The following is a 15,686-nucleotide window of genomic DNA, read 5'->3' on the forward strand; positions in this document are numbered from 1 at the left end:
AACTGCATTTCAGTCAAAATTTGGCCAGTTAGTTTGTATGTATTTCCTTATTGCCAACAACAATAGTTCCAAAAGAAGCCAATATCACGTAACAGTGCTGTAATGGGGTCTCGGCGAGAGAGAATCAAACAAATAGTCTTTATTTTAGATCCACAAGGAAAATCAGGAGATAAACAGAGAAAACACAACGGGACGAGATCGGACAAATAACTAGAATACACAGAGAGAATAAATAACCAGACTAAACGAGGGAACTAATGAGTTAATTAACAACAGGTGAATAGAATAAAACAGGCACAGACATGGAAATTAGGACAACAATAACTAAACAGAACATAATCATGACAGTTTTGTTTTGTTTTATTTCTTTTGTCAAATATTTTCTCATCTGACTTTTTTAGGCTCTTTGCCTCTTGCCAATATGGTCCGAATTAAAACAAAGGGAATGTACAGCACTCTTGTGATCACGCTCCCATACCTCTTTTCATACCACAGTCAAGTGGCCCCATTCTGAACTTGAACACAAGCACATAATGCACACACTTTTCATATTCACTGTTCAAACCTGTCACCCAGAAACCAGTCTGCTCCTGTGTAATTGGTTTTATGCTGCAGTAGGCTAGTCGGGAGGTTAAAAAATAAATAAATAAAGAAACCTCAATTGATTCTTTCAGAGAACACTTCAGGTTAATATTGCTTTATGTCCTATAGTTTGACTGGATCACACTTTTTACATGCTGTCTGGGGAATGGAACTAAAATAAAGTATCTAAAATTAAAATATGAATCTTTTATGTTAAACAATCATTCCCGTTAACAACAACATTTACAGGCAAAGGAACAGCAGATGTTTGGAAATGGACTTAGGGGTGTATTTTGAATGCTAAATAGAAATGAGTTGACCGTGCCCAGACGTACTGTAGACTACACACATACGAAACCTTAACTTGAGAATTGTTGTGTTAGCTTTGACCCTCTCTAGTTCGTGCAGGTCCACAAATGTCTTTGTGTGTGTGCTGTGTGTGATGTTTTCTTGCAATTCACACAAATCCTAGTTTTACACAGCATTTTCACTTCGCTAGATGATTCGTTTTTCAGCCATGCTCTTTTTTTCATCTAAAATCTCCAGGGGAGAGAATTCAATATCCATTTCAGAATCCATTCCAGGACATCCTACAATAAAGAAGGCTGGGTGTGAGAAAAATCTAATGATCAGGAGCTTCTACATGTGTGTCATTTATTGAGATTGTCTCACAGGTTGTATAACTGATCCAATGAATGTAATGACTCACCAGACGTATACTTGAGGCCATGGTGTGGAATGAATGGACATATATTTTCACAACTGCAGCAGACAAATGCAACCTATGCAGTTTATGCCCACATGCACACATTAATAATTTATACAAATCTGTGAGGTAAAAAAATAAATATACCTTTTCTGTGGCTACTATACATTAATTCATTTAGCATTTTAATTCAAAGCATATGCTACAGCACATTCAATGCTATATATTTTACAAGTATGCTTGTTCCCTATAGGAATTTAACTATTGCCTTGTTGTTGCTAGCACCATGCAGGAGCTTTTTTACTTTGAGCAGTACTGCCAGAACCATATAATGGCATGTGTTTAAAACCAAAAAATATAGTAACCAAATGAAAAATGGCTCATTTGTCTCTCTTGTCTTTCATCTAAGCCCTCTAAATATCTGTGACTATGATCTATCAGGGTCACTTTATAAGTATTTTACATGTATGTGAATTGTACACATATCATTTTTAAATATATATCAATGTATTGACAACATTACAATCTGTTTGATGTAAAAGTTTGTTGCTGCTTTTATTCATAGATACAATAGAATGAACACTGGAAATGATGATTAGTAGATGGGGGAATAAGATCAACAAATCACATTAACTTAATTCAAACTTGCATCACCCACATGAATGCCATGACTGTATTGGAGCTTGTTCATTAACCGTTAAGCCACAGCTCTGAACTCACAGAGATAAAATAACTTCTTTTTTTTTTTTTTCTGAGACCTAATTTCACAAACTGATGATTTTCTAAATTAGACTGGTTATGAGTAGTACCACAGGTCAGTGCTAATGTACAGTTTGAATGAAATATTTTTGACTCATTTGGTTTAATGTGAAAGTAAGGGATGTGGAAGGAATGTTTAGCAACATGTAAGCACTACTGCCTCCTTAATCAAACAAGTTGATGTTGTGTTTTGTCCTCTTATGTATAATGTGTACCTGTTATCACCTTTTACCATTTTCCATTTCCTGGCACAAGCAAGGACAAACATTGAGGGATATATCTAAGCATTGACATTGGCTTACTCATCAAAAGCCATTGGGTAATCAATAAATGAAGCACAGACAGAATTACAGATGACGTTACAATGTGTCTTCAGTTTATTGATACAGCTGTAGTTATCTCACCTTCACTAATGTCTCTTGACTTGGACATCCTCCATTACGCTTCCAAACAACACATTAACACCGGTCTAGCAATGTTAGCACCCGGTCTTGCTAACAGGACCATACAAAGCAGGCAGTGTTTAGCCACCAAGTCAAATATGTAAATAATTGAAGCACTGTGCCTGGAAAAGCCTTAGGTTGAGAATATGGTTGGCAATGAGATGGCCAGTCTGAAAAAAGCATGCTGATGGGGTTTTCCAATTTCCTCCTTCTACAAAACCACACACTTGACATTTCTCTGATCCAATCCCAGAGACATCTTTGAAGAGCATAAAGCTTTGCAGAGACTGCTTCTGTTTCCACCTCATTGATTTGGAAAACGGCAGCGATGAAGGCAGCAGGGTAATTAACAGATTTGCAAGAAGCATTGTAAAGACAGCCAATGAAAGTCTTCTGGCTTATTATCTATAAGTAGATTGGAACTAGTACTGAGGAATTTAAAAATGTGCCAGTTTGCACTCAACAAACCCTCTCAGAACAAACTGCTGTTGCAAAAGGCAACTTTAGGACACATTTTTGGTCATTTACAGAACATTTGTAAACATCTTATGAGGAGTAACTATGGATGTTGAAGACTGAGTAGCATGATAAATAGATAAATAGCAGTTTAAATGGTCGTACTGTATGTGAAAAAAAAAATTCTAAATAAAGATAGTAAAGATAAGTAATAAAGATCTCCAGAAATGCATTGTTGTATTTTAATGACATCCAAAATACAACATAATTTACAGATTTAATTTTTAACACTTTGCTGTCATATGTGTATCTTGAAGTAGTTGTAGTAGTAGTAGTAGTAGTAGTAGTAATAATAATGATGATAATAATAATAAATTGTTGTTGTTGTAAGATAGCTACTGAAATGACAGCATTGTGCTACACTTTCAGCAAATTTAATGAACTAAAATAATAAGAGTAAATAATAAAGATTAGTATTATTAATATTACTATTATTATTAGCTAAAAGTTTTACAATGTCATATTTGTATCTTTTAGTAGTAGCAATAATGTTGTTGTTTTGTTATAAGTGTAACGGGTGTTATAGAGAATGTATACTACGAAGGAGTAAAAACAAAAATCAGTGTTTATTATAATACACACGGAAACATCTAGAGATCGTAGGAGAAATAAACATCCACATATCATTGACAAGTAAACAATATTGGACAAAGGAAATGAGGACACTAATGGTATACAGTGGGGAGAACAAGTATTTTATACACTGCCGATTTTGCAGGTTTTCCTACTTACAAAGCATGTAGAGGTCTGTAATTTGTATCATAGGTATACTTCAACTGTGAGAGACGGAATCTAAAACAAAAATCCAGAAAATCACATTGTATGATTTTTAAATAATTAATTTGCATTTTATTGCATGACATAAGTATTTGATCACCTACCAACCAGTAAGAATTCCGGCTCTCACAGACCTGTTAGTTTTTCTTTAAGAAGCCCTCCTGTTCTCCACTCATTACCTGTATTAACTGCACCCGTTTGAACTCGTTACCTGTATAAAAGACACCTGTCCACACACTCAATCAAACAGACTCCAACCTCTCCACAATGGCCAAGACCAGAGAGCTGTGTAAGGACATCAGGGATAAAATTGTAGACCTCCACAAGGCTGGGATGGGCTACAGGACAATAGGCAAGCAGCTTGGTGAGAAGGCAACAACTGTTGGCGCAATTATTAGAAAATGGAAGAAGTTCAAGATGACGGTCAATCTCCCTCGGTCTGGGGCACCATGCAAGATCTCACCTCGTGGCGCATCAATGATCATGAGGAAGGTGAGGCATCAGCCCAGAACTACACGGCAGGACCTGCTCAATGACCTGAAGAGAGCTGGGACCACAGTCTCAAAGAAAACCATTAGTAACACACTACGCCGTCATGGATTAAAATCCTGCAGCACACGCAAGGTCCCCCTGATCAAGCCAGCGCATGTCCAGGCCCATCTGAAGTTTGCCAATGACCATCTGGATGATCCAGAGGAGGAATGGGAGAAGGTAATGTGGTCTGATGAGACAAAAATAGAGCTTTTTGGTCTAAACTCCACTCGCCGTGTTTGGAGGAAGAAGAAGGATGAGTACAACCCCAAGAACACCATCCCAACCGTGAAGCATGGAGGTGGAAACATCATTCTTTGGGGATGCTTTTCTGCAAAGGGGACAGGACGACTGCACCGTATTGAGGGGAGGATAGATAGGGCCATGTATCGCAAGATCTTGGCCAACAACCTCCTTCCCTCATTAAGAGCATTGAAGATGGGTCGTGGCTGGGTCTTCCAGCATGACAACGACCCGAAACACACAGCCAGGGCAACTAAGGAGTGGCTCCGTAAGAAGCATCTCAAGGTCCTGGAGTGGCCTAGCCAGTCTCCAGATCTGAACCCAAAAGAAAATCTTTGGAGGGAGCTGAAAGGCCGTATTGCCCAGCAACAGCCCCGAAACCTGAAGGATCTGGAGAAGGTCTGTATGGAGGAGTGGGCCAAAACTACAGGAAATGTATCTCTTTAATTGCAAACAAAGGTTTCTGTACCAAATATTAAGTTCTGCTTTTCTGATGTATCAAATACTTATGTCGTGCACTAAAATGCAAATTAATTACTTAAAAATCATACAATGTGATTTTCTGTTTTTTTGTTTTAGATTCCGTCACTCACAGTTGAAGAGTAGCCTACCTATGATAAAAATTACAGACTTCTACATGCTTTGTAAACCTGCAAAATCGGCAGTGTATCAAATACTTGTTCTCCCCACTGTATATAGCACGGAGATAGAATAGAAACAGGTGTGACTACAAGAACCATTGGAATTAATGACAGCGAACAGAGGCAAAACAGAGCACACCAAGATACTGAATTGACAATATTGTGCTACACTTTTATCAAATGTAATAAAATAATAAAGTAAACAGGAAATAATAATGATAATAATAATAATAATAATAATAATCATCATCATCATTAAGAAGGTATACTGTAATATCTCTTATCTTTATAATTTGTACATAAAAAAACGTTAAAACTTAAAAAATCTATTTTGTAGTCTCATTACAACTCCTCATAACCATATAAATCTAGAGCCTACTGAGACGTAAGTAAAATGGAAGACATCCAAATTGTAATGGGTAGTTTTGTACTAATGCATTTATTTATCCATATGTTTCCATTCATTAAGTAAACAATGATATGACTGCAGTGTGTATTTGCCATTGTGAGATTTTGGTAAACAACTGCACAGCTGTATACTCAGTGCACTCGCACACAAGTCCAGACTCACACCCAAAAACAGACACGCATCCACATGGATGCATTCTTATCATATGTAAATGCAAGCACCACTGTCTGCAAACAAACACTGTCTGATTCCTGACAATATTCTTAGTATCAACCATTGAAATGGAACTGTTTCCAAAAATATGTTCCAAAAAATATGCTTTTTCACATAAAAGAAAGTTGAAACTTCTGTTTGTCAGCAAAAGCAGTCTCTCAAAACATCTAGGATATGTCTTTGTTACAGAACCAAACAGGTAGACATGGATCAATATGCTTTTGTTATGCCAAAGGCTGCCCTAACTTTAACCTTTATAGCTTACCTTAATGTTATTGTAATAAAAACTGCATAGAGTTGATCAAATCTGTCTCATTGACTTAAGTAAAAATTTAATATTGTTTTGTTCCTAATATGATGTTAAATGGGATACAACAGTGAATACTTTGATGACAAGCCAAACCCACAATTTATTCCTGCTGGTTTATTTTCCTCACAGAGAAGGGTAAATATAGTCCATGCTCACAGAAATTGACAGAGCATCATATTTAATGCTGATACAGGGAATTGTTTCTTGCTTTGCCTCACAGTTGATCATTGGGTTGTAACAACTGTTGCCTTTGGGGAACCGCAGACACATAAGAACAACACAAGTACAATATGATAGGAATGGTGGTGACTATTCCCAAAAGAAACGTAGTAGAAATTGGTAACTGTTTAATAACTGTGATTTTTGTATTATTGTGTGCAATCTAAAAAAAAAAAAAAAAAAAAAAAGGACCATATGGTCTATATAGAACCATATGGTTATTGACTACATTTTTAAAGGACCCCTTTTGCCAAAAAGGCTCTATATAAGGAATGATTGCATATTATGGTCAATGTTTAACTGGTTAGGTTTTTTTTTTGTTTTTTTTTTTTGATAAAATATGTTTGAGAGCTCATACAATTGTATTCAAACAAAATCAATTAAAACTAAATCCATCAGTGATCCCATAATGGGGACCCCTAAAACGTTCTATATATGAAGCGTTTGACAGAACCCTTTAAGGTTCTTTATAGAACCTTTTCTTCTAAAGGTGTGTGTTGGTACAAACATATTGTCTTTTAAACATATTGTGTATTTGGTGTCTATTTGCATTTTCGTACACAACCTCACTGCTTGTTTCTAATTGGAATCGTTGAAGTGACAAAGTGAGGCTGGTGACAGTATAAATCACGCACATGTAGTACGCTGATTTGTGATTCATTGAACCCAGTATGAGTCAACAGTTGTGCACTGTGGTTATATATTACAAAACCTTTAGAGGGTCACAGCTGACATGCTCCTTCTACTTAATATCACCAACCTTGTGGAGGAACAACAAAAGTCCTGAAAATCAAACCTTCAGACATGTTGATAAATGTTACAACACATTTCAATGTCAAGAATCAGACAGCTTTTCAGACTGGAATAAAACAGACAAGACGAATGAATAGTGCACGCCTAGAGACAGTCAAGTTGTCTTGTCTGTTATATGCTATTATAAGATTGTTGCATTCTAACAGATGTCTTTCTTTGAATAACAATGGCTGTATATCATGCAGTAGAGTTAATTATGATTTATTTTAGTTTAACAGAAAATGTATAGCAAAAAAAAAAAAAAAAAAAAAAAAAGTCTCATTAGAGACCATGTATGACTTTCTTCTATGGAACATACACAAAAACATGATATGGAATAAGATATTTCAAAGAATATTGTTAAACAGTTCTGGTTATCATTGACTTCCATTGTATTGACCCAAAAAAAAAAAAAAAAAAAAAGAAATCTCTAATTTCTCAAAATATCTTCCACAGACTATAATATGTACACATGCTGTTGCATGTTCAAACATTGCATGTTCAGGATTTTTGCTGGCTTCGATGTTAATATTATTTTTATTATCATTTTTTGTTATTTATTATCATTTTTATTAATAATTCTTAAAGTTAAATGTATTACAGTACCTTTAGTAATACACACACACACATATATATATATATATATATATATATATACAGTATATATGCTTTAACTTTTTGAGCTAGTATAAAGAAATATTATTCAATAATACATGCAGACAATTAAATAATAAACACAAATGTACTGTACATTTTACATATTTTATAATTTTGTAATTATGTTTTATAATTTTGTTTAATACATTTATTTATTTTTATTTACATCTTTAGTGGTGCAATTATAACACATTTGATTCGGAATAATTGGGCCTGAATAAATATGCAACTCAAAATATTTTTGTCACGAGCGTGTTACAGAAACTCTGTAACTGACCACTAATTACTCAGCAGGAGCTGCAGCTTCAAGTGCAGAAACAACATTTGCTGACATGGTGCAGCAAGTACGCAACGCTCTCCTTAGCCCTCAAGGCCAGTCCATTTCAGTGAGGAGTTCACCCACACAACATCACGACCTGCCACAAGCCAGTCCCATGGTCAATCCGTCTCCATTCTCTGGATCAGCGGAGGAGTGCAGTGAATTTATTTTGCAGTTCCAGCTCGTATTGGAGATTCGGGCTCATCAGTTCTCTACTGAACGTTCTAAAATTGCTTATGTCATGTCTCTGCTTAAGGGTTGAGCTCTACAGTGGACTCATATGATCTGGGAGCGGTTGGAATGAGCCCGCCTTAATTTACATTTACCGCCAGGGATTGGAACCTCGTCTGCGTCTCCAGTTAACCCCTTACGATGACACCATGGGATTGGAACAATTTATTCAGTTACCTATATCTATGAGTTTCCCACCGCATGCAATCCTGTCTTCGTGAACAAGCCCCTTTGCTTCCATCACTGACCTCCTCCCATAGCAGTCAGTGCCCTCCAGAACCCAGCCCTGAGCCTATGCAAGTAGAGTTTACACGCCTTTTGTCAGAGGAACGTAAGAAAATAATTAATCACTTCATCGCTCAGTGTCCAGTCCGACCGTCCCGAACCTCTGTGAGTTCAATCTTAACTGTGAAAAGTACTCTGAATTCCCTGTGCACTCCAGTAACGGTAACCTATGGTCTTGTATCTCATACAGTCTCTGCGTTCCTTGACTCTGGAGCCTCCGGAAACTTCGTCTCCGAACAACTATGCCACCTATTAGACATACCCAGAATCCCCCTCACTCAGAACTTACCCATCACCTCTATTCTGGGCAAGCCTCTTGGCCGGGGCTACAGCTCATACAAGACACCACCCATTAAGGTTCAAGTTGGAGTACTACATCTGATACAAATTCACTTCCTGGTTCTGGAGAGCTCCACCATGGACATCGTGTTTGGCTATCCCTGGTTGTGCAAACACTCACCTGTTTTGTCCTGGCATACTGGTGAAATAATGAAGTGGAGCTTTCAAAACCTGCATGGCTCCCATCCGACGGCCGACATACCCCAAGGAAAAGATCCTGTCACAAGAACAAGCGGTGAGTATGTGCACCACCTCAGTTGAGAGTCCAGCCAGTGATGGTCCGATTAACATCCCTGATTGCTATAACTCCTTCCTTGATGTATTTTGCCCGAGGAGAGCTGCCCAACTTCCACCCCACTGACCATGGGACTGTGCCATTGAGCCTCTACCGGAGGCGACAGTGCCAAGAGGGCGATATTACCCGCTATCGCTGCCAAAGCAGAAGGCCATGTGAGAATACGTCAAGGAGGCACTGGAGCAAGGATACATCCGTCCATCTACTTCCCCTGCCGCTTCTAGTTTCTTTTTTGTTCAGAAGAAGGATGGAGGACTACGGCCATGTATCGATTACCGACACTGTATCGATTGAACAACACCACCATTAAGGATCGTTACCCTCTTCCCCTCGTCCCGTCTGCCTTGGAGATGCTCGGGGCGCAACCGTGTTCACAAAGCTCAAACTCCGCAGCGCCTACAACCTCGTTCGAATACGGAGGGGGGATGAATGGAAGACAGACTTTATTACTACTAACGGGCACTACGAGTACCTGGTTATGCTGTATGGACTGGTCAATTCCGGGAGTACCTCCACCGCTTTGTCGTCATTTACATCGATGACATCTTGATCTACTCCCGGAACCTGACAGTACACTGTTAGACTTTTCTGTAATTTCTACAGTTATTTACTTTAAATCCCCCAGTATTATACTGCTATTTCTCTTTACAGTAAATAACTGTGATTCCAATTGCATCATGGGAATTTTCTGTGACGTCTAACACCACATACAGAGACTTACTGTATTTTTAAAATTTGCTGTATACTACTGTATTTGACGTAACTGCCTCTCTGGCTGGCACCATTCCACCGTGCTTTTTATTTCCTAATTTTTGCCTTACACCGCGTGTCTACAACGCTATAATAGCCAGAGGCTGTCTATATTGGACACATTGAAGCGACCGGACCTTTAAATGCAAACCTGTTTATCCCTTGTAAGAACTAGCGCGAGCGCTTGGACTCGTATCGGACTACGTCTGAAATATAACGGCCGCGGCGCATCACTACACTGTCTGGGATTTGTCGTGTCGCGTCAGACAGACATCCAGTGTAGGTAATGGGGTCTGTCTTTTGTTGGATCGCGACGTTCGTGTCTGGCCCGGGGAAGAGACGGAATTCACTTCACCGAGAGAGGGATCAGCAAGCAAGGTAAAAAAAAAAACAAAGAAAAAAAAAAACATTCTGTGTATGTTGACCATAGACTGGGTGTTGACAGGATTGTGCCCAGTTTAACGTATGTTATAACGTTAACGTTAGCCTGACGTTACTCGTCGTCAACATGGCGGTAACGAAAACGAACTTTACCATGGTAAACTGAGCTAACGTTTCATTTTACACACTTTGTTAGATTATTGAATTGTCGAGTTAAAATATGCCAACGAGCAACGCGTTTACATTAACAATAAATGTGAATAAACTAATGTGAAATTCTGTTTATAGCCTAATGTTTGGCCTACTGATGAGAACCTTTATAGTTTTAGCATTAGTTTGCAAACTATACCATATTATAGTTATTTTTTTTTTTTTTTTAATGGAATTTAATATTTACTTCCATTTTTGTGTTTAAAGGCAACTGCAACAAAGCACCAATTCGCGCCAGTGACTTAGCAAGATTCCAGAGGTAAGTTAGGCCAGCCCATTTGTGATATATTTTGAGATAAGTTTACTGAAATGATTAGCATACGGTATGTGAAAATTGCTTTTGAGCCACTGGTGCAGACTAGGTAGCTTACAATATCTCATAAAATCTCTATAAAATTGGCTAACTTTATATCAAATAAGTGACCTTTGCATTATGTCTAACTTTATTACACAGCAAATGAACCAATCAGAAGATGGACCATTGTCTTTGTTCAGTCTCACCAGATTAAATGTATCCAGGTAAGCACTGCAGTAAAACTCTCACTAATTCATTCAGACCAAATCTAGCATTCTAAACAACTTAAGTTTATATTTTTGCATTATTTTTATATTTTATTAGCCAGAAGACTCTCTACCATTGCAGTTCCACCTGACTAGGAAGGTCCTAATTTTAGCGCACAGGTGGGTTAACTACTGTAGGAAGGAAAACGATCATCACACAGTGATTTCTTGCATGTATCTTACTGTGTATTTGTCTCAAACAGGTACTCCTTCACTGCAGACAAGCTGAAATGGGCTAAAATCATCGATTTCAGTCTTTCTCTCTATGGATCTCAGCATTTTTGGACAGAATTTAGGATTTGTAAGTATTAAAATTTAATCTGGCATAATTTAATTTAGTTCTTTTGTATGCTATTTATTGACAAAAGCTGTTTACAAATATATATTAAGTTTTTGTGAAAATAATAATAAAAATTTACAAAAAAGGAGGTTAAAAATAATGTGACACTAATATTCTCTCTCTCTCTCTCTCTCTCTCTCTCTCTCTCTCATATAGTTTTGGAAGCGGGATCTCCTCTGAAGGACTGAGTACATTTGTGTTTGTGGGCACGCATGCAGACCAGGGAACACTCTGATGTTGTCAATCAAGTTCTGAACAGGAACCAATCTTTGGAGAAGTTCGTTTATTCACAAAGGTGGACAAAAACATTGTGTTGGCTTTTTAAAGATTATTTTGATGATGACTTTTACTCCTATGCTGTAGAAAAGATGGAGTAGACAGTCAGACATTGATAATAATAAGAAATGTTTCTTGAGCATCAAAGAGACTTCTTTCAAAAACATTACGACACTTAAATACTTCTTTTGGCCACCAGTGTACATGAATCCCACACATTTTTGGAAATAAGTGAAATTATTTTTAAGATGGGGTTATGTGTCTTGTATTGTGAAAAGAACTGTGTTTTGTCCTGTTTTGGACATTTCCTTTTTGAATGCTTAAAAATGTATTTATATTCTGCAGTTTTATGAATGTAATGGTTGATATTTCATTATAATACTTGTATAAGCTAAACAACCAATGACTCTACATTCATTTAGTCAAATGCTAATGTTTTGTTTATGGTTTTATGTATGTTTTCAAAAATGTTTGCAGTGAAGGACAGCACATAATGTGTTAATTTAACACGTTTACACATCTTTGTGCTAACCTCTCTGACATATTTACTTTGTTAAAATCATTAACACAATGAATGAGTTAAAATTAACACAAAAAATGTTGTCTCTAAACTCACCCATTAATGTGTAAAAATTTCACACATCATTTCCAGCATTGGCATGTTTATTTTGTGATATATATATGAAATGTTTTAAATAAAAAAATGGTATTTTGTGATAACTTTGTCTAATTGGTTTGTATGAAAGTAGTACTTATGTAGGATAAAAATAAAATTAATCTTATATCAAAATTATCAAATCTAATTTATATTTAGTACAAATAAAAATAATTACAGTAGTGTACTGATTAGCTTAGATTTTACAGTAATGCACTGTACTGATTAGCTTCCTTTTTACAGTAATGCACTGTATTACACAAAACTGAAATACGGTTTGGTACTGTAACTCTTAATTACAGTAACTTACTGGCAACAGTGTTGCCAGTAAGTTACTGTAAAAAACCCTTGAAAAGTCTAACAGTGTATATCGTCAACACGTAGCACTCATGTTAGAGCATCTGCGGAGGCATCAGCTGTTCCTGAAGGCGGAAAAATGCTTGTTCCATCAACACAGTGTTCAGTTCCTGGTTACAACATTGACAAGCATGGCATACAGATGGACGAGGGGAAAGTGGAAGCTGTTCATTCTTGGCCCATTCCAAAGACCATCAAGGACCTTCAACGCTTCCTTGGTTTTGCACATTTTTATCGGAGATTTATCCGAGACTACAGCAACATCGCAGTCCTTCTAACCTCACTCCTGATGAAGAGACCTAAGATGCTAAGTTGGAACGACAAGGCCTCTGCCGCATTTACCAAGCTGAAGTTAGCTTTCATCTCGGCTCCCATTTTGGTCCACCCAAACCCAGAGCTTTCCTTCGTCGTGGAGCTGGACGCATCTACTACAGGGATTGGTGCTGTTTTGTCTCAGCAGCAGGGGATGCCAGAAAAGCTCCACCCATGCGCTGCCTTCTCCCGTAAACTCTCACAGGCAGAGCGGAACTATGATATAGGAAACCGTGAGCTCCTGGCAGTTAAACTGGCAATTGAAGAGGAAATTTTATGTTTTTCAATTTATGTTGAATAAACTCCTTTGTTTTGAGTCCATCTCTATCTCTCTTGTGTTTACGTCTGTGTTACAATTTTGGGAGACTAGCTGTGAGTGTGTTATGATTCATAATGACAAACAGTTTTAATATTAGTATAAGTAGAGTTATAAATGTTCATATTCAATATGCCAATACTAGACAGTTCATCATTTCAGAGACTGTGCCAGCTTTCAGAAACCGAAAGATATTTGAATTCTCTCGGGCTCAAAAACTTTGCCCAATAGATCAAAGATAACCATGTGTTTTACATTTGTTAAATACTCTCTAAATGCTTAAAAGAGAAACAAAGATGAGGATAGCCTCTCAACATCTGCAGCAGACCTGTATCTTTGCATCATATTCCTATTTGTCTTCTTATGTAAACATATTTCTGATATCTTTCTTCTTTTTCTCTATATAAATGCATGGTTTAGAAAGATAACATGCAAGTTATTGCTGTTAGCAGAACACTTTATCACTTGTATATCATTACACTATTTTTCAAATTAGCTACTGTACATGTACCGCCTTTACTCCAACAGAAGGGGCTATGAATGTGACCACCTTCCAAAACTGCTGAATATGAGAATTGTGTCTTTGAGCCTGAGTGCAGTGGTTGTTTTTGCTTACTCTCACACTACATTTGCATGTGATATGTACTCTCAAGTTGCACTAGTCTGCTCAGATCAGAAGAATTTTCATATTTACATGCTTTTGATTTCCTCCTTTTTCATATTTTACTTTCTATTGATTAATATTACCTTGTGAAAGAAAAACCCATCTATAAAGTTGTCTAGCATGATAAATGGAGCAACGTTAGCATGAGAGATGGGAAATGCAAATGATTTATCTATTTAGTGTGCGGATGTCTGGGTAGGGAAATACTATGTGTGCATGTGGAGAATATCCATATCATCCAAGACAGGAAATTCTGATCCCTCATGTGCCTCTGCCCATGCAAGCATTTTACAACAGGGAATTAAATCTCAACACAGGCCACCTGGGTGTGAAACAATATAGTACATACCAGAGATAAACATGTCTTTTCATTGAAACGGGGGCGTGGGGTTTATGGAGTTCAGAATAATTTATATTCGGCAGATGAAACTACAATAAAGAGCTTCTTTAAATGAGTATGTCGCTGTAAATTCTTTAAGCCAGTCTGCTCTGTTTTAGAAAACCCCATTGAACAGTAAATCTGTGTGTCCCTGACAAAAAGAGCATGTGAGATTGTGGACTGCTGAAAAGGCAGCCAGTCCTTGCCATCTCAAAATGAGTGGTAATTCAAACATGGTGGTAAACAAGTCTGTTGTAAATGGTATTGAACAATTTAATAAAGTTTGTAATGTTTTGTAAAGTTTAATTTTCCATGCTGTATTTTGAAAAATTATGCAGTCATCATTGCGTTTTTTTTTGTTTTTTTTTTATAATGTTCTTTGAGGTTCACTTATAATGTTGGCAAGGTTTTTTATTTTTATTTTCTATCCTGTTTTTGACCCTCTCTTTGAAACAGTCTGTTTTTATAGATGGGCCGCATTTAAGATGGTAAAAATGCGTACAAGCGTGGAAGCAAACGCCCACTGCTATGATTGGGTAACAGTTTTTGCATATGAAAATAATTTTCAACGTTCCCGAATGATCCTGAATCAGAAGACAAAACTACACATCAAATACAAGAATACTCCAGTCTGCAGCAGCTTGGTAGATATGTCTTGTTACATAGTTGAAACATTTACATTTCCCAATTCATGACCCCTTTAAAGGGATAGTTCACCCAAAAATGACAATTATGTCGGCATTTGGCATTTACTCACCCACACACTCATGTCATTCCAGACTTTCTTTCTTCAGAGGAAAACAAAAGAAGAAATTTTAAAGAGTAGTTTACAGTTTTGGTTACCATTAACTTCCATTGTATCGACAAACACTATATTTCTCAATGTACCTATTGTGTTCCACATAAGAAATCAATTAATACAGGTTTGGCATAACATTCCGCTGAGTGAATGATGACAGAGTTTTCATTTTGGGTCGGTGTATCCCTGACACAGGGCCCTATCTTGCACCCAGCGCTATTGACTTTGTACACCGACGCATGTATCATTCCTATTTTGCACCCGCGCACAGCGGACTTTTCCCTCCACAGACGCACGTCGGTTAACTAAGAAATACACTTGGGCTTCCCGGGGCAGTTCAGCGCAAAGAGGAGGCGTGTTCCGGCGCAAACGTTCCCTCATGCTATTTTGCAGGTTTAGAAAACAATTCCGCCACTGAC

General features: G+C 37.4%; 1 long non-coding RNA gene across 1 annotated transcript; it reads left to right on the top strand.

The window, feature by feature from the left end:
* Positions 1 to 9,921: 9,921 nt before the first annotated feature.
* Positions 9,922 to 12,450, top strand: LOC311294164. The gene is made up of 6 exons (XR_014628022.1): positions 9,922 to 10,395; positions 10,816 to 10,867; positions 11,063 to 11,127; positions 11,228 to 11,289; positions 11,373 to 11,470; positions 11,666 to 12,450. It is a non-coding gene; the product is annotated as an uncharacterized lncRNA (long non-coding RNA).
* The last annotated feature ends 3,236 nt before the right edge of the window (positions 12,451 to 15,686 follow it).

Source organism: Rutilus rutilus, assembly GCF_951802725.1.
Source record: "Rutilus rutilus genome assembly, chromosome: 7".
NCBI classification, from domain to species: domain Eukaryota; kingdom Metazoa; phylum Chordata; class Actinopteri; order Cypriniformes; family Leuciscidae; genus Rutilus; species Rutilus rutilus.